General features: G+C 31.8%; 1 protein-coding gene across 2 annotated transcripts in view; it reads right to left on the bottom strand.

The window, feature by feature from the left end:
- The window catches only part of LOC146535958 (solute carrier organic anion transporter family member 74D-like), a 63526-nt gene extending 47124 nt beyond the window's left edge, over positions 1-16402 (bottom strand). The window contains exon 1 of one of the 2 annotated variants that reach the window (XM_085190892.1): positions 15998-16402. The gene's annotated coding sequence lies outside the window, so the exon portion shown is untranslated. Of the gene's footprint in view, positions 1-4430; positions 4617-15997 lie in introns of those variants that run through there. The other variant, XM_085190893.1, reaches the window with a different exon arrangement.
- Positions 16403-16489: the final 87 nt, after the last annotated feature.

The raw sequence follows: 16489 nt of genomic DNA, 5'->3' as shown, positions 1-16489 counted from the left end.
CCAGAAGTCAACTGAGTTGACAGTTACGATAGAAATGGGAACTTTCTTATACTACACAATAGGCTAAGGTACAATTGCTTCGCCGAGGTAGCGAAGTCGTTTAAAAATACGTTATGTTAAGATTAAAAGATGGAGATAATCAACAAACACTTAAAATTATAAGCATATCGAAATTATTTATCTACTTTGAATGGCCCGAGTTGTGCTTAAATCTGGTAGTGTCATATCATTACGTTTCAGTTTATTTTTTTCTTTATGGTTCAAAACATTGTTATTTGAAAGTTTTTGTAATTAAGATACTAGTTGCTGTATCAGGTTATATATTTCTAAATATCAACAAAATATATTTAATAGTTATTTAACTTATTTTTACAGTAATGTTATGTTCAATCAAAATTTAACCTACATACCAAACAAATTACTATACGGTTATTATATAATCCTCATAATGTAAATTATAATACATTTTCATAACAATTTAAATAATTGTAGTTTAAATATTAGATTTCGAGTACACAATCCATTTAATTTAATTCTAATACTGTCTATAGTATATCCGCTGCTACAGACGCCAACAATCTTTATAATAGTTTTAGTCACGTTTTCAGACGGTTTTTAAAATCCGTAACCAATCTGTACACTATTATCTAACAAAGCTAAAAAGTAAATGGTGAAATAAAAAACCAACCAAGAGTGAGTCAGACTTGCACATGAAAGGTTCTTCGTCCGTATGGTTATCTAAAATATTTCAAGAAAATCGTGTTTTGTGTAGGGGAAAACACGATTTTCTCTTTTCATCACCTGTGAAAATTTCTACAGTATTACCATCACGGTTCATGGGAAAACAGACGGACGGAGAGACAGCGGAGTCTTAATTTAGGATCTCGTTTTACCTTTGGCTACGGAACCCTAAAAAAAAGTGGGGTGTGAGGATTAAATGCCAATTCAGATACTTTAATTGGATTAAAATGTGTTGCAACGCCGGATTTTTATTTAACTAATTCAGGAATACTATACCAAGACTGGTTTATGTTTAAGATTTTTAACAATAGGTGTTTTATTTAGGTATATACATAAGTACTAACCGTAGAAATTTAAAATTAAAAATTTAAACGAGTTATGTAACTTTAACTTTGTTTTTTCTTAGTTACAAACCGAGTAGCAAGTCGCGTGTGAACTGCGGTCAATATCCGATAACACAGTCGTGGGAGTTATCTTTTACGATACCGAGCACAAGGAGTTTAGTTACTTTACTATATAAAAATGATAACTTGGAATTTACGTAACATTGTTGTGTGTTTTATATAAAACTAAATAAAAAATCAGCTTCACGCTGTATCCCGCACACAGCAGGATAGGCAGAGGGAACCACCGAATTCTGGAGGCATTGTGTGTTAAATTGCCGAATTCACTGTCGCGCTTTGCCTCGACATCAGAACAAAAAAAAATAAAAAAAAAGAGATTGAAATATAAATTTAAATAAATATTTCAGTTCCTCGAGTGGGAATCGAACCCACAACCAATCATGTTTACACACTCACTTTGTGCCTCTGCGCCACGACTCGCCTCAGTTAAACTATTTTCTTTTTATTTTAATTGCATATAACTCTTCCTTACCGATACCTCTAACCCTGTGTATTCAGTAATTACCGAACTCAATCGAAGTGAAAATATATCGTTAGCAGCTGTGAAGGTTTTCCCTGTAAAGCAGAGTAGTTGAAGGGAATCTAATGTTAAGACAGCCCGTTAATTAGTTTCCAAACAATTTTCGAGATATTGTTACCTATTGAGTGGTGGGTCTCAACGCTGCGCTGTTTAACAGAGCTATAGAAATAGTTAGAAGTTTGTATAAAATCATTACCTGAATCTTCATTAAGTATTATAGGTATATATATATTTTTAGCTTCACTTTTTATCCTGCATGTGCTATGTAGTATCCTGCATGAGTTAAGGTAGACTCAGGGAGAACCTAATGTCAAAGTTCTTCTCTTTCCGTTCGAATTTGAGACAACGCGTGTTGTGTGTCGGAACTTAACGCCGCACTTTATGAAAATAAATAATTTTCAAAATTAGGATCGAACTCCTAACTATTATTTATTTACCACATCATAATCAAGTTACAGCATTAACAAAATTATTAATTGATCGAAACGAACTTATTGATATTATAATAGTAGAAAAGAAGGAAAACGTAACGTCAAATTAATCAATAACGGTTATTCAGAAACTGTGTCAAACGACTAATTATCCTGAAGTACTCAAACAAATTCACATAAAGTTCTTTGTTTACCGATTACTTTCATTTTAATAATAATATAATAATTATGCATTTAATATTAATAATATTTTTTTAACTGCACGCAGTATTCCGCACATGGCAGAGTAGGTAACTAGTTTTAAAACATTCCGTTCCCATAAGGACACTTCGGTCCTTTAAAAGTTTTTTTAGAATATAATATATTACTTTTAAATGTAATAACTATAACAAAAAATAGAATTCGGATAATATGGATAACTTGTAAAATTTTGACTGGTTGGTTCATATAGCCATGTTTATTGCAAGTGCAAACAATAGTATGATTAAGTCCAGGAGGCGAGAAGGTCGACTGTCTGGAGGTCAAGGAAAAGGGCGGACTGGGAAACAACGTAAATAATTGAGACAGTAAAATATCAGATAAGTATACTAGGTTTTGTTCAATTGCAATATTAAAAAAACTTTTGCAGTTAATATGAAATTTAATTTAAAATCACAATGAAAAGCGCATAATCTATTCATCTAAATATAATTGAAGCGTCTATCTGTGATTTCAAAGTAACTGGTTTTATTTAGTTACATTATATATTTATTTATACGATACTAAAACACACAAGAATTTTTTTAGTCTGTCTTTCTGTTTATCCGGGCTTTTCTGAACAACTGAATCGATTTTTATAAGACTAACAAACTACACTGAAAGATAGAGGGGGTTGTTAAGCAATATAGAGACTACTTTTTCCCGGAATTCTGAATTTCCACAGCAAAAACCGCGATTGTCGTAATCACCTAACCTACCTAGATGGATATGAAATAACTAAACATTTTTCTGAAAGGGTCGCCATTATTTCCGAGCAAAATCAAATATAATCTCAAAAGATTTAAATGACTATTGAATGATTTATTTTGTGTATAACATTATAGCCATACTAAAATAATAATTATTTTTTCTTAAATACATTTACGAAGCAGCACGGGGACCGCTAGAATATTTATAGGCATAAGCAAAAAAGTAACTAAAATGTACATACACGTCGGCTTTTCCAATCTCTACTTTACACTTCAGGCCTAAGTACCAGTGATAGCAATAGTTAAAAAATTATAAGAATGTATAAACAAAACATATTTTTTTTGTCCCTACATCTAATCTATTCATTAATTTACATATGAAAACGACCACACATGAATGTTTTTTTGTTATTCCCTACGTGCAACAGTGCAAGGCATACGGCTGAAGTTTTTATAAACAGAAATAGGCTCGAGACGGTCGCGCCAGCCAAAATGTCGACTATACACATACCTTCCCTTTGTACACTTTAAAAGTTATTTAAAGTACATAAAATGGTGATCGAAGAAGCAACTTATTAATAGTTATTCAAATTTAGTCCTTCAGCATATAGATATAGGGTAGTCAAATTATAGTTAGTTATAAACCTTAAAAGTCTTAGAGGCTCAATAAATTCCTGATGCTACATTATCGTCGCATACCACAAACTATTTACTAGAAGGATAGAATAATAAAAATAAGAATTTTAAAATATTTTATATTTGCCAAGAGTTAAGCAGGCATCTCGTGATCAACGACCCACATACTATATGGCATTAAATAGTTACATTTCAGTTATTTCAGTAACTGTTATCTCTTATCAGTCGACATGACGGCGAAATCAGCGAATGTAATCAAAATGCAATACTAAATAAATAATGATACCGATAATAATTATTTGTCTGTAAGGCATTGCTCCTTGCCGCGTATCCGCCCCCAAATTTTACGTCCTCTTCGATCCCTGCTACTGATATGTTAATTTTATTACAGAAACTTTAAACATCCCAACCGGTTGAGTTTCGAAATGAAACGCAAGTGACATAAAAATTACGACGTTCAGGTATAAACTGGTGTTTAATTCATTGGAATGTCATCAAAGACTGTTTAGTATTGATAAAATTCACCCAAAGAACAGTGCATTTTTTTTTTGTTATAGTGCGCTCTACTTTTTTCTATAAAAACGCGAAACGTAGAAAAAAAAACGTTCGCAACTAATAAAAAAAATACAGTAATTACTAAGTGTTACAAAAAAATAATTAACCTAAGTTTGAATACCACAATAAAATAAAAAAATATAACTTTTAAATATTCAATAAAACTCTATAAACAACTAAAAAAAAAATAACTTACGCTAGTAAAACCAAAGATCCTTAGCACTCAACACGCACGCGACATATACGATTCAGCAGTCATATACCATATACCAAAAATATATATCTAAATAGAGATGAATCTGTCCGAACACTCTTAATCACTTATTATCTGTCACAGAGCTGGTGCGTACTCGCGTGCAAGCCGAAGCGTTGTGCCGGCGTGCGGCGTCGGCTCTTGTAAACAAATAGTTGGTGGGGGGCCCGGTAAAGAGCCTGGCCGAATCACGCCGCTCACTTACGTCACTCGATACGTGAACTAAGATCTACGGTGTATCTCCAATTGGAGAGAAGAATCTGGTGTTTTTGGGTCATTTTAACTCTTAGGTCTAAATCAATGATGATGAGCTTAGATAATATCGATAATAATTAATGAGGAATTAAGCCTCAGTTGTGATCCGCAAGATACGTAATGCTTAACATAGCGAGGTATGCAGAAGGAATCTGGACGCTTATTGTTAAGACTCTTCCTTCCAGCTTTCCGCCGAATTCGGGACAACCTACCTCTAGAGGGAAGAGATTAAAACGTAAAATATTTCATTTCCTAGTTGGAAATTGAAACCTCAACCTGTCCCGTTCGCACGCTCGTGCCCCTGCACCACGACAGACCTCCATAAATACATTGAATAAAACATAAATAAAATTAAATAGGACAACTTAACGTTCGCAACACAAAAATTCTACATAAGTTATATTGAAAACCAAACACACAGCTCCATTATCTTCTCATTAGGAAACAGGATCACATTATATTATTAGGTTACAAACGTACAAAAAGTCGCTCGATTTTTTTGTCCTAAATTTATTCACCGACAATTTTACATCTACCTACCTGTGGTGAATCCGGTTTACTTAAAAAACAGTTTTTTTTTATGACAACGAAAGAAAAAGTCCCAGCAAAATTTCTTAACGCGTTCCATCGAAAATCGTAAATGCGCATTTAGAAATAAAATGTGGCCGTTAACGAGTTAATATAATTGCCACTTGCCCAACCTACTTTTAAACACGTTGTCCTTAAACACATAATAACTAATATTGGATACGTTACGCGCATGACGCACACTACAGTGCGCACTTAATGCCTGTATCTAGTGTCTAGTAGTACTGGCCGTAAATACTGTTGCAATTAAAAATAAACAAAATATTACTTTTGAATTACATAAAGTTAGAGAAAGAAACGCTCTATGCTCTATTTTTTTTTCAGCTTCACGCTGTATCCGCTCCCAACTTTCCGCCCAATTCTTTTACTCGACACAAGGGCGAAAAAATAAAAATATTTAATATTTAATTTCCTCGAGTGGGAACCGAACACAACCTCTCGCGTTTGCAATAACTCGCTTGTGCCACAGCTCCACGGCTGGCCTCTATAAATATAACAAAGTAATGAAATAATTAAGTTAACATCCAAAAAATTACATAAAAAAATATAAATATTACAGGTCATGATGACAATATAAATGACATTTTATATACAACGAATTTGAAATGCTTAAATGGAACACATAGCCGCAGGTTCGCTCGTGACCGCAATGGACGTAAATCTGACATAACGTCGAACCAAATATAGGATAATTGAAGTATTTGTGACACGCTTCTAGTATCGACTTGAAATACAAATTTCATAGTAATATTCATGTGAGAAATCTCTTAGCTAAAAATATAAATTGGGCCGTTCGCGCTGGAAAGGCATAGCCTCTGCCTGTAAGCCTGATGGTTATGGATTCAATTACTTCCACTAGGGGATGTATCATTTTTTATTTCCTCGCTCTGATAATAAGGCAAAGCGCCGATTCGAGTTTTTCCATTGAAGACTCAATGAAACTCAAGGTTCCATTTGACTACCCATACAGCGTGATGGAGTAGGTTCCTAAGAATGTAAGAAAATTTGACTTCATTTGGACAATAATAAATCACATAAAGTATTCAAAATCAGAAATCAGAAAATCTATATTTTTTATCGTATTTTTCGTATTTTTTTTTATTAACAACTTGCGCACCTGCTCCTGCATAGTATTTGCATTATATTAGTAAATGCATAGATTCCCACACAATCTCTCCTCCGAAGGACAAATCTTAGTACCAAAGAGTAACGACAAGTGGATACCATAAAAAAAACCATAATGAACTCATCATGGGCGATACTACAGCCATTTACGTGTTTTTGTCTGGCGAGATAAGCGCGTCTAAATAAGTTTTTAAATACTTTTATACAACACGACTAATTATTTGGCCTTGGTTTTTGAATGCAAGGTAATCAAAGTGTATAGCATCTTAGCAACATATCTACTAATATACATTCCTGTTCATTTCCTGTTCACACCGACTATTTGGACGTAATCTATATATATAAAAGGACTTGTCCTCACTGACTGAGGTAAGACGCACGCACAGCCGTAACCGCTGATGGTAGAAACCTTAAATTTGGACAAAAGTTTACTTTCGTAATCTGGACATCCACTAAGAAGGGATTTTGAAAAATTTTAACCTTAAAGGGGTGAAATAGGGGTTCAAAGTTTGTATGGAAAAAAATTTAAATCGGCACCGATTTTTATAAAATTTGAAATTTAGATTTTTAAAAGTATTTAATTGAACACGTGTTTCATCGTTTTCTAGAATTCTCCCCCTAAGGGTGCAAATAAGGGGTCGGAAGTTTGTATGGAAAAATCTTTAAATGGCCACTGATTTTTATAAAATTTGAAATTTAGACTCTTAAAAATATTTAATTGAACACATGTTTCGTGGGTTATTAGAATTCACCCCTAAATAAGCTAGCGAAGCTGCGCGCGTCCGCTAGTCTTTTATATGAATGACTGATACAGTGTTGAGATATGCTTTTTTTAAATAAAATATTGCAGTACAATAAATATACACGCCATATCATTTATGGAGATAACGTGAATGTTCGAAATATCAAAGTACACAGTGTCAACATAAAATTGCAGTTATCTTTCTTATAAAATAAGATTATCATAAGATTGACGATTTTTTTTAAAACTCAAAACTACCTTAACGCCTACGTGGCGTTTAACGCTGCTTTTAGATCCAAATCTCACTTGGGTAAATGTTTTATTCTGCCTGCTAAGATAAAAAAACATTTTACCTAATGAACAAAAAATAGGAACAATAAGCCTGACATTTAGAAATAGATAACTCAAGTGACATCATACAACTTAAATAGCATAGCTATACCTATTATGTACAGGTAATTACAAAGGCCAGACTTGAGACACAAGCATACAACTGTAAACGTGATGCTTGTGGATTCGAATCCTACTCGGGGGAAAGAAATATTTAATATTTTTATTTCCGCCGCTTAACACACAATGCCTCGAGTATTCGGCGGAAAATGGGAATCGGAAGTGTCTTAATGGGAACGGACTACCTTATCAGTAGGTACCCTCTGTCTAACCTGCTATATGAATCTACAAAAAAGTACATATACTATAAGGTGTGACGAAAAAGGAGAAAATTGAAAATACTTGCAAATAAGTGTTCAACCGTCGTCCGATGTAAAAGGACTTGGAAATATTTACGACGGTAGCGTTTCAGAGTTATTGCCACCTAGCCGCCGTATTAGACCAGTTATCTAGAACTCTATACCACTTTTTGTCGAAGCTCGCCTCGAGTTGCAGTTTTTGTTTACCGTGGGACTGATTGCGATTGAAAATAAAATGTAAGAACGCATCTAGAGTTGGCTACGACCAGTCCAATTCAAAGGATTATAAATCTATAGGAATATATAATAGAGAAGTAATTCTAGATGGGGTCGAGTGTAAATTGTATTATAAATACGTTATGTATATATATGTACTTACACGTGAATATACAATAAGCACTTTTTATGTTCGACGTGTTCGTCTCAAAACTGGCTGTGAAGATTGAATGAGTTTTGATCAATGTTGCAGTAATCATTTGCAAAAATACCTTTAGATTGTAGAGTATAGACGGTATGCGAGGCGCTTCTTTTATTATTTTTTGATAGTTTTTTTAAAGAAATATTTTATGGTCTTTTACTTATATATATGTTCCAATATAATTATGTAGCTTTAACTAAGCTATCATTATATTCTACGACTTTCATAAGTATCTCGTGCAACAATATGTTTTATAATATAATAATTTTCTGTGCGTCCTATACCTACCTACCATTCCCTCAAAATAAAATTCTATAAACCACTGAAAGTCAAGAATAAATGAAATATGTATCTGGTACTCCATAACGGTATAATATTGAAGCTTGGTAAAATTCCATCTTTAAAAAACCACCTCAGTCTCCTTGAACTTAAAACATCGATTTAGAAATTTAAAACAGACATACATACATATTCTAATACAAACATATCGAATTCACATTAGGGATTTGTCAATAGCAGAACACAAACAATATTTGAATTCTGTGACATGGTAGTATATCGTAGGTAAAGATGTCATGGCCAAGAGGTATAATTATTTACTGCCAACGGAATTTCAACAGAAAAAATATGTCTTAGTTTAAAAAAAATCTGTTAATATGCAAAATACAAGACATTTGTCGCCATCATGGCTCAGACAAGGTAGGCTGCACGTAGGAGATGGTTTCAAATCCTCATCGAAGGAATATGTTTTCCAGCACCATATTATATTCCACATATAGCAATGTAAGAGGAAACACTTTAGTTTTAAAAAATTCCGTCCTTCGCTTTCTGAAACAACCCTTGGCCTCAAATATGGATACATAATGTCTCTATTAAGGACTCGAAAGGTAACAGTCCACAACCAAATACACATGCTCTTTAAATACCCGGAAAATAAAGGATCTCGTGGAAATAGTGTCATGAAACTTTTCCCTAGAAATTAACTTCACAAATACATATGCAATAATGCCACTACAGTTTATTATGTAGAGCGCAATAATGTTGGACTATTTAGTAATCTTTTCCATGTCACGAAAAAGATAACTAAAACCATAGTCGAATATTATATACATTACTAGCGGCGCGCTCGCGGTTTCACCCGCGTGAACTATGTTATTATTAATTTCTGTCTCCATGACTACTTCCTAGTGACGTCTATGCAAAATTTGAGACTCCTAGCATTTGTAGTAACGAAGTTTCATACAAACTTTCGACACCAAAAACAACCCCTTAGAAGTCGAATATTGCAAATTCCCGTCTTAGCGAGCACCTACGTCCTATAAATAACTCCTATGCAAAATTTGAGATTCCTAGCACATGTAGTTACTGAGATTTCGTGATGAGTGACCTTTCGATTTTATATATATAGATAATAATCCTAGTTTGTAAAATAAAAAAAAATCAATTAAATTGATATAAAAGAAACAAACATCATCCCAATGAATCTTAATTTGAAAGCCAATCTCAAAGTAGCGCACTGCTTGTGCAACAAATCAGATACAGGATGGCATATAATCTAAAACAAACACTTAGCTAGACCATATCTCAGTCTAACTATTACATAATGTCAATTATGGTAAATAAGTGTAGGCAGCTCTATCCACATTTAACTAATTAATTCAAATGTAACATTTTCATAGTATAAAATAAATTTTAAACGCGAACATGAAATTCAAAGCGTGTACCTATTTCTGCGATTCAAATATAAAGCAGTGACGCGGTGTGCAACGTTAATATGTATGTTGAATATAAAGAAGTGGAGACTCATCAGCATACGTTGGAGATGTGACGATATCTGATCTTGGGTTTATCGATAAAATTTGTTTTGGAATATTTTTAAATATGCAATGTTCATAGGTTCGATCCTTGTTTGGGGTAATGTAAAATTTTAAAAGTTGTGCCATGGACTCGCAAACATTATGTCATACCTCTACAATATGACTGTCAGAAAACGCACATACGGAACTACTGCACTTAGCAAATTGAAATTTAGCATACATAATGATGTACTACTAAATTGAAAAACCTTGTTGAAATTGAGATGGGAAAACACGACGAAAACGGGGGCAAGAAAAACTATATTTTTCATTATACATATTATAATTGCAGCAAACAAAGTTGCGAACGACGACTAGTATGAAATATGAGGTTACGCTTTATCCTTTTACTACGTAGACAAAATTTCACGCCTTTATATACAAAAAACTACAAAAATAAAAAAAAATATACGCAACATACAAATTCCATACAACTTTAAAACACATAAATGCGCATAAACTGATAACCTACTATTGCAGATCGTTGAGAAGTAAACAAAATGTACTAGTAAAGTAGTTTTTGCTTGATATTTCAAGTTTCATACACTGAGGCATTCATTATATGTAGTTGGTTAATGTTATTGGAATGAGCATAATGTATCCAAACCTAAATTAATTATACGCCCAGCTCAGCTGACCCATCACGTACTTGGGAAAAAAGACGACCGAGCAAGCTGTGGACTGAAATAATCACCTATATATAATCTTATATACGTATATAAGTGAATTCGAGTATAATTTTGCTTTACTCATCTTAGTTAGTTAACAATTGTATTAACTTAAGACACATTGTCCTTTATACCAACAAATAAATAACGAAATTGTTAAAAAAATTAAAGTACTATAAAATGGGATTTACCTGGATTCCACTTCTTTATATATTTTTACAGTTTTACTCAAATATTTATAAGTAAAAACAAAAATGTACAGAAACACAACGAATGCATAACACATATTAGAATTAATAACGTAATTTTTTTGTCTAAACTATCTTCATTGACATCTTTCAACAATTAGGATATTTAGGGATGTAAGAGATGAAACTGAAAACTGAGATTATATATCCCAATTTATATTAAGGAATAACAATAAATTAACGTTTTTCTAGAGGAAATTCAAATCAAAAGAGTTATGTAAACATCTTAATTAAAGCCACATATTGTATGCATCAAAGAAAACACTTGTAATTGAAACAGATTGACATTAAATAAATTGTAAATGACGAATTGATCATGGCGTCCTTTCGGGAAAAGTATTGTGCCATATTGATACTGATTGATGTAAGTGGTTTTTTGTTAAGTCATTTGGGAGGACGAAGCAAAGTTAATGTGGTACAACCTTCTCGAACGTGATTGTTTCTTATTATGACAACAAACAAATTCTTCAACTTTTTATTATCAGTATAGATAGATATAGCGGTAAAAGGGGTAAGGGGAGAGCTCGATTGACCTTCTAACGAGGTAACGAGGTAAAGTACGGCGTTGAGTTCCACCTTTCAACACACAATGCCACCTGAATTCGGCAAAAAGTGGAGAAAAGAAGTCTCTTAACACTATATTCCCTCTGCCTACTCTGTTTCATGCGGAATACAGCGTGAAGCTGAAAAGAAATATAACGTTAATTTTTTCAATGGAGGTACCATTGAAAAAAATTAACGTTATATTTCTTTCCATGATACTGATGAAATTACTGTAGAACTATGGAAATTATAGACTACTCTATACTCTTCTATACTCTTGACCTTAAATTATCTTCCATATTTGTTAAAAAAATACCATTTGTCTAACACAATCAGAAAACATATCTCGAAACTGAACAATAATTTGAGAAGCACTATGAGAAAGTAGTAATCACGTTTACCTAAGAGAAAGAGTTTGTTCTGAAGGAAAGACAATGTGAAGCCCTTTAATGAGTAAAATAAAACAAAAACAAAAGACTGCTCTCGTGAGAATAATGAAAAACACAATTATGAATATGAAACATAAAAAGGAATACGCATATTTACACATAATTACATGTCATTTGACTGTGAAAAAATAAAACGCGAGGAGAAATTCTTTAAATCATGTTCGATTGAAGGAATTAATTAAGACTCGTGACAGGGGGCGTTTATTTTAAATCTTTTAATCGTTTATCTCTATATCATATTATATTTTTAATAACTTCATAATTCTTGCGTTGTATAACTATACACCTGTACATATTAATTATCAGTTTGCTTATAGCTTAAACTTGAAATATTTGTCAAAATTGTTCTCATGTGATGTTATACATATAGATTACTAGCAGACGCGCGCAGCTTCGCTTGCTTATTTAGGAGTGAATTGTAATAAACCACGAAACATGTTTTCAATGAAATATTTTTAAGAGTCTAAATTTCAAATTTTATAAATATCGGTGGCGATTTAGAGAGTTTTCCATACAAACTCTCAACCCCTTATTTGCACCCTTAGGGGGTGAATTTAGAAAATCATGAAACACATATTCAATTAAATATTTTTAAGTCTAAATTTCAAATTTTATAATAATCGGTGGCGTTTTAAAGATTTTTCCATACAAACTTTCAACCTCTTATTTGCACCCTTAGGGGAAGAAGAAATAGAAAACGATGAAACACGTGTTCAATTAAATACTTTTAAAAATCTAAATTTAAAATTTTATAAAAATCAGTGCCGATTTAAAAAAAATTCCATACAAACTTTCAACCCCTATTTCACCCCTTTAGGGCTAAAATTTTTCAAAATCCCTTCTTAGTGAATGTCCAGATTACGAAAGTAAACATCTGTCCAAATTTCACGTTTCTACCATTAGCGGTTACGGCTGTGCCGCACGCACAGTCACTTCTTACCTCAGTCAGTGAGGACAAGTCCTTTTATATATATAGATACTATACAATATATACTATAACTAAGTAAGATAATTACTAGACTTTGATTATTAGATTTTTATCTTTAAAAATAATGTGTGCCAAGAAATATTTAATAGATTTTTTTATAAGTTATAATGATTCGAAATCGATGTTTTAACTTAAAAATCGATTGAATGGTAATCCGATCTTATCGAATTATCATACAGACTATTAAAATGGATGAACACTGCCGCAGTGTACTTATCTATTGTATAGAACAGAAAATGCGTATTTAATTTTAAACAAAAAATACATACTTAAATAAACATTTTCAATGTCAAATAAATAAAAAAATCTTAATAATTAAGTGTTATTCACATTCATATTAAAAATACATTTAAATTCTATTTAAAATGTTGATATGTATTTTTTATACCAAATGCCAATTATGCAAATACTTATTTACGTACCTATACTATATAATTTTTTATTCATACTTTTTGCTTATTTTTGAGACATCACTAGTTAAATGGCGGAATCAATTTCCGCGATTCGTCTGATCGAGCCGAAGAAGAAATTAAACTAACCTATATATACGACATTATCTAATTATTTATACTAACATTATAAAGTTAAAGAGTCTGTTTGGTTGTACGCGCTAACGACAGGAACAACTGACTGGAATTGAAAAAAAAGTTGTTTTTGATATTACGTTTATCGAGGAAGTCTATAGGCTATATTACAGTTATGTATTGATACACATTCCTTATTGAATCTACTAGTTATTCCTATTAGACTATTTTCACAAGTATTTTATGTGAAACTAAGAAAAGCCCATTTGATCCTGACCTTCCAGTGTCTGATTGAGTAGATGTTTAGATTACGACTTCAGTTCTTATAAAAATGATTTCATACAATCAATTTTGTGGTTAATACAGAGAGGCCGCCGCAACTAAATTGCGGATTACGAATTTTTGCCCACAACCCATCTATATATGGGTATTAAATGAAAGTACTCCATTTGTAAAATTCAATACAACATGAAAAGGATAAAAGCGGGTTTTTAAAAAATTTTTTTTAATTAATATATCATTCTCTGCAGTATATACATAGTCAAACATTCGAGTCTCAACCTAGTACTTTATTTTAAGATAACAAGTACAACGCAAAAGCGCTGCCACCACTCCACACGCAATGCCTCTAGAATTGACCTGAAAATGGCGAACGGTAGTGTCTTAATGGGAACGGAGTGTCTTGATACTAGATTCTCAGGTTTTCTCAGGCTATGCTATGTGCGGGATACAATGCGGAAACTAAAAAAAGTATTTTATGTTCAATTATTAATATTTTTTTTTTTCATCTTCAAGGTTTATCAGTTATGTTGTCACTCTGCGGACACTCCGTTAACCCTTTTTCACGTTACTTTAACACATGTAATGTTTCCAATTAATAATAAATATTATTAATAGTGTCGTAAAGAAGACTTAAAACGTTAGCTACCTATTAAAAACGTGATAATAAATTATTTCATTAGTTCATCGTTTCTATGTTGACATACATAGTAATAATTGTACTTCTTTATATCTTAAGCAACTCAAGTATACATAATACTTTTTTTTGAAGCCTTTTTGACCGAAAAATAAAGTGAGAAGGAAGGAAATTAATTTTATTTTATCTCCATATTAGTTGCAAATCTATAAATAAAACAAATAGACATCAAACAAATATTATTGATGAACAAACATGCATTCTTAATCGCTTATCACATCAACCTTGTGGAAACAATTATGAATTGCATAACTTTTACAACCAAAATACACATGTATTTTAAACTTAAGACAGTGGGCAAGGTATGGTGGGGAGTTATGCACTCAAAACACAACAATGAGTAAAAGAACGAAAATTGTATAAACATTAGATTATCTCAGCCCACTATTATATATGAATAATCTAGAGGACTTATTGATGAAGCCTTAGACTCACTTATACTTTACGCTTTCTGCTTAAGAAAGTGAAAATACTTGAATGAGGTAATGTGGGCGCTGTGGCTAAGCTAGCTCAGGCATCTAGCTCCACTCACTTTCGTTTGAGTTTATCTAACAAGTTAATTTACCTGTTTAAACATGAATTACTTGATTTCAAGTTGTAATTTAATATATAAATTGATTAAATGATTTATATATTATGTTAAAGGAGAATGGGGTGATGTGTCAATAGGTTCATTGTGCCTTAAAGTAATTTGGCTTATAATTTGACTTATAAATATATCACAAAGTTCACTATATGATATATAAATTTTTCTTAATATTTCCAATTAAAATCCAAGAAATATGTAATACTAAATATTTTTTTGAGTTTCACATTTTTCCCACATACCAGAGTAGACAGAGCAAACTTAACAATATGACACTCCGTTCCACCCAACTTCTGACATATCTATCAGGTTTATAGTCATATTTTGTATCACAGCACCACAATAGCACCTGACAAACTTTGACCTATATTATCTCAAATGAAATATATATCAAATATATATCAGCAATATTGAGAAGTAAGATAAAGATTCAAACAATATGAAAGAAATGTATTTTATTTTAATTTTGATAACAAGTAAAAAACAAGATAAAGAAGAAAGCAAAGAAACAAATAATTTCAGTACGAAACATGATTTAGTAAAATAATAAAAAATATTAAAGCCTTTGTGGCACAGTAAATGGCAATATGTAAACTTTTAATAGTAATTTCAAATATGTATATTTAACAAGCCAAATAGATAAAATAAGATCTATCATTTTTTTTTTATACTAACATAATGTAAACTTCAATATCAAGTTTGTAATATAAAATTACACCTTTAAACAGAGCTTTTACTAGAGTCTAAACTAATACTTAAATCAACTTTTACATTATAAAATATTAATGAGCAAATAAAATAAAAACTACAGCATATTAGAGAAATCAACAAAAAAACGAAATTAATTGTACAAACCTCTTTCAGCGGGAGTTCACTGGTGTGAAGCTAACACTCTCATTACTTTTACTTTCTTGAAGGCGTAGGATAAAATGAATATTTAGCACCGATACTGCGAGTTAACACGAATATTATAGCACTAACTACAATTAAAAATAAGGAAACAATTGTAGATTTATTTACAGAACACAATAAATTAGCTAAATATGTTACATTACTTGATACTACTTCACTTATTGCCGAATTGAAAACTACTTCGTTGCCACAACAAGAAGTCATCACAAATAACGTTACAACAAAAAATTTCTAACGTATAATATGTAAATAAGTATATATCTAAATATATTTAGTTATAAATAATTTCCTAATAATTTAATTATAATTTTGACCTAAATAATACGATCGGCATGTAAACACCTGAGAATGACAAAATAATACTTTGACAGCTGTTCGGGGCTGCCACACGCAGTAGTTGTGCTATTAATTCAGGTAATCATTTTTTTTTTAAGT

The sequence above is a fragment of the Heliconius melpomene genome, chromosome 10 (genome assembly GCF_056956725.1).
Source record: "Heliconius melpomene rosina isolate 202511_hmr_F chromosome 10, ASM5695672v1, whole genome shotgun sequence".
Classification (NCBI taxonomy): domain Eukaryota; kingdom Metazoa; phylum Arthropoda; class Insecta; order Lepidoptera; family Nymphalidae; genus Heliconius; species Heliconius melpomene.
This window is presented reverse-complemented; position numbering and strand designations above follow the sequence as displayed.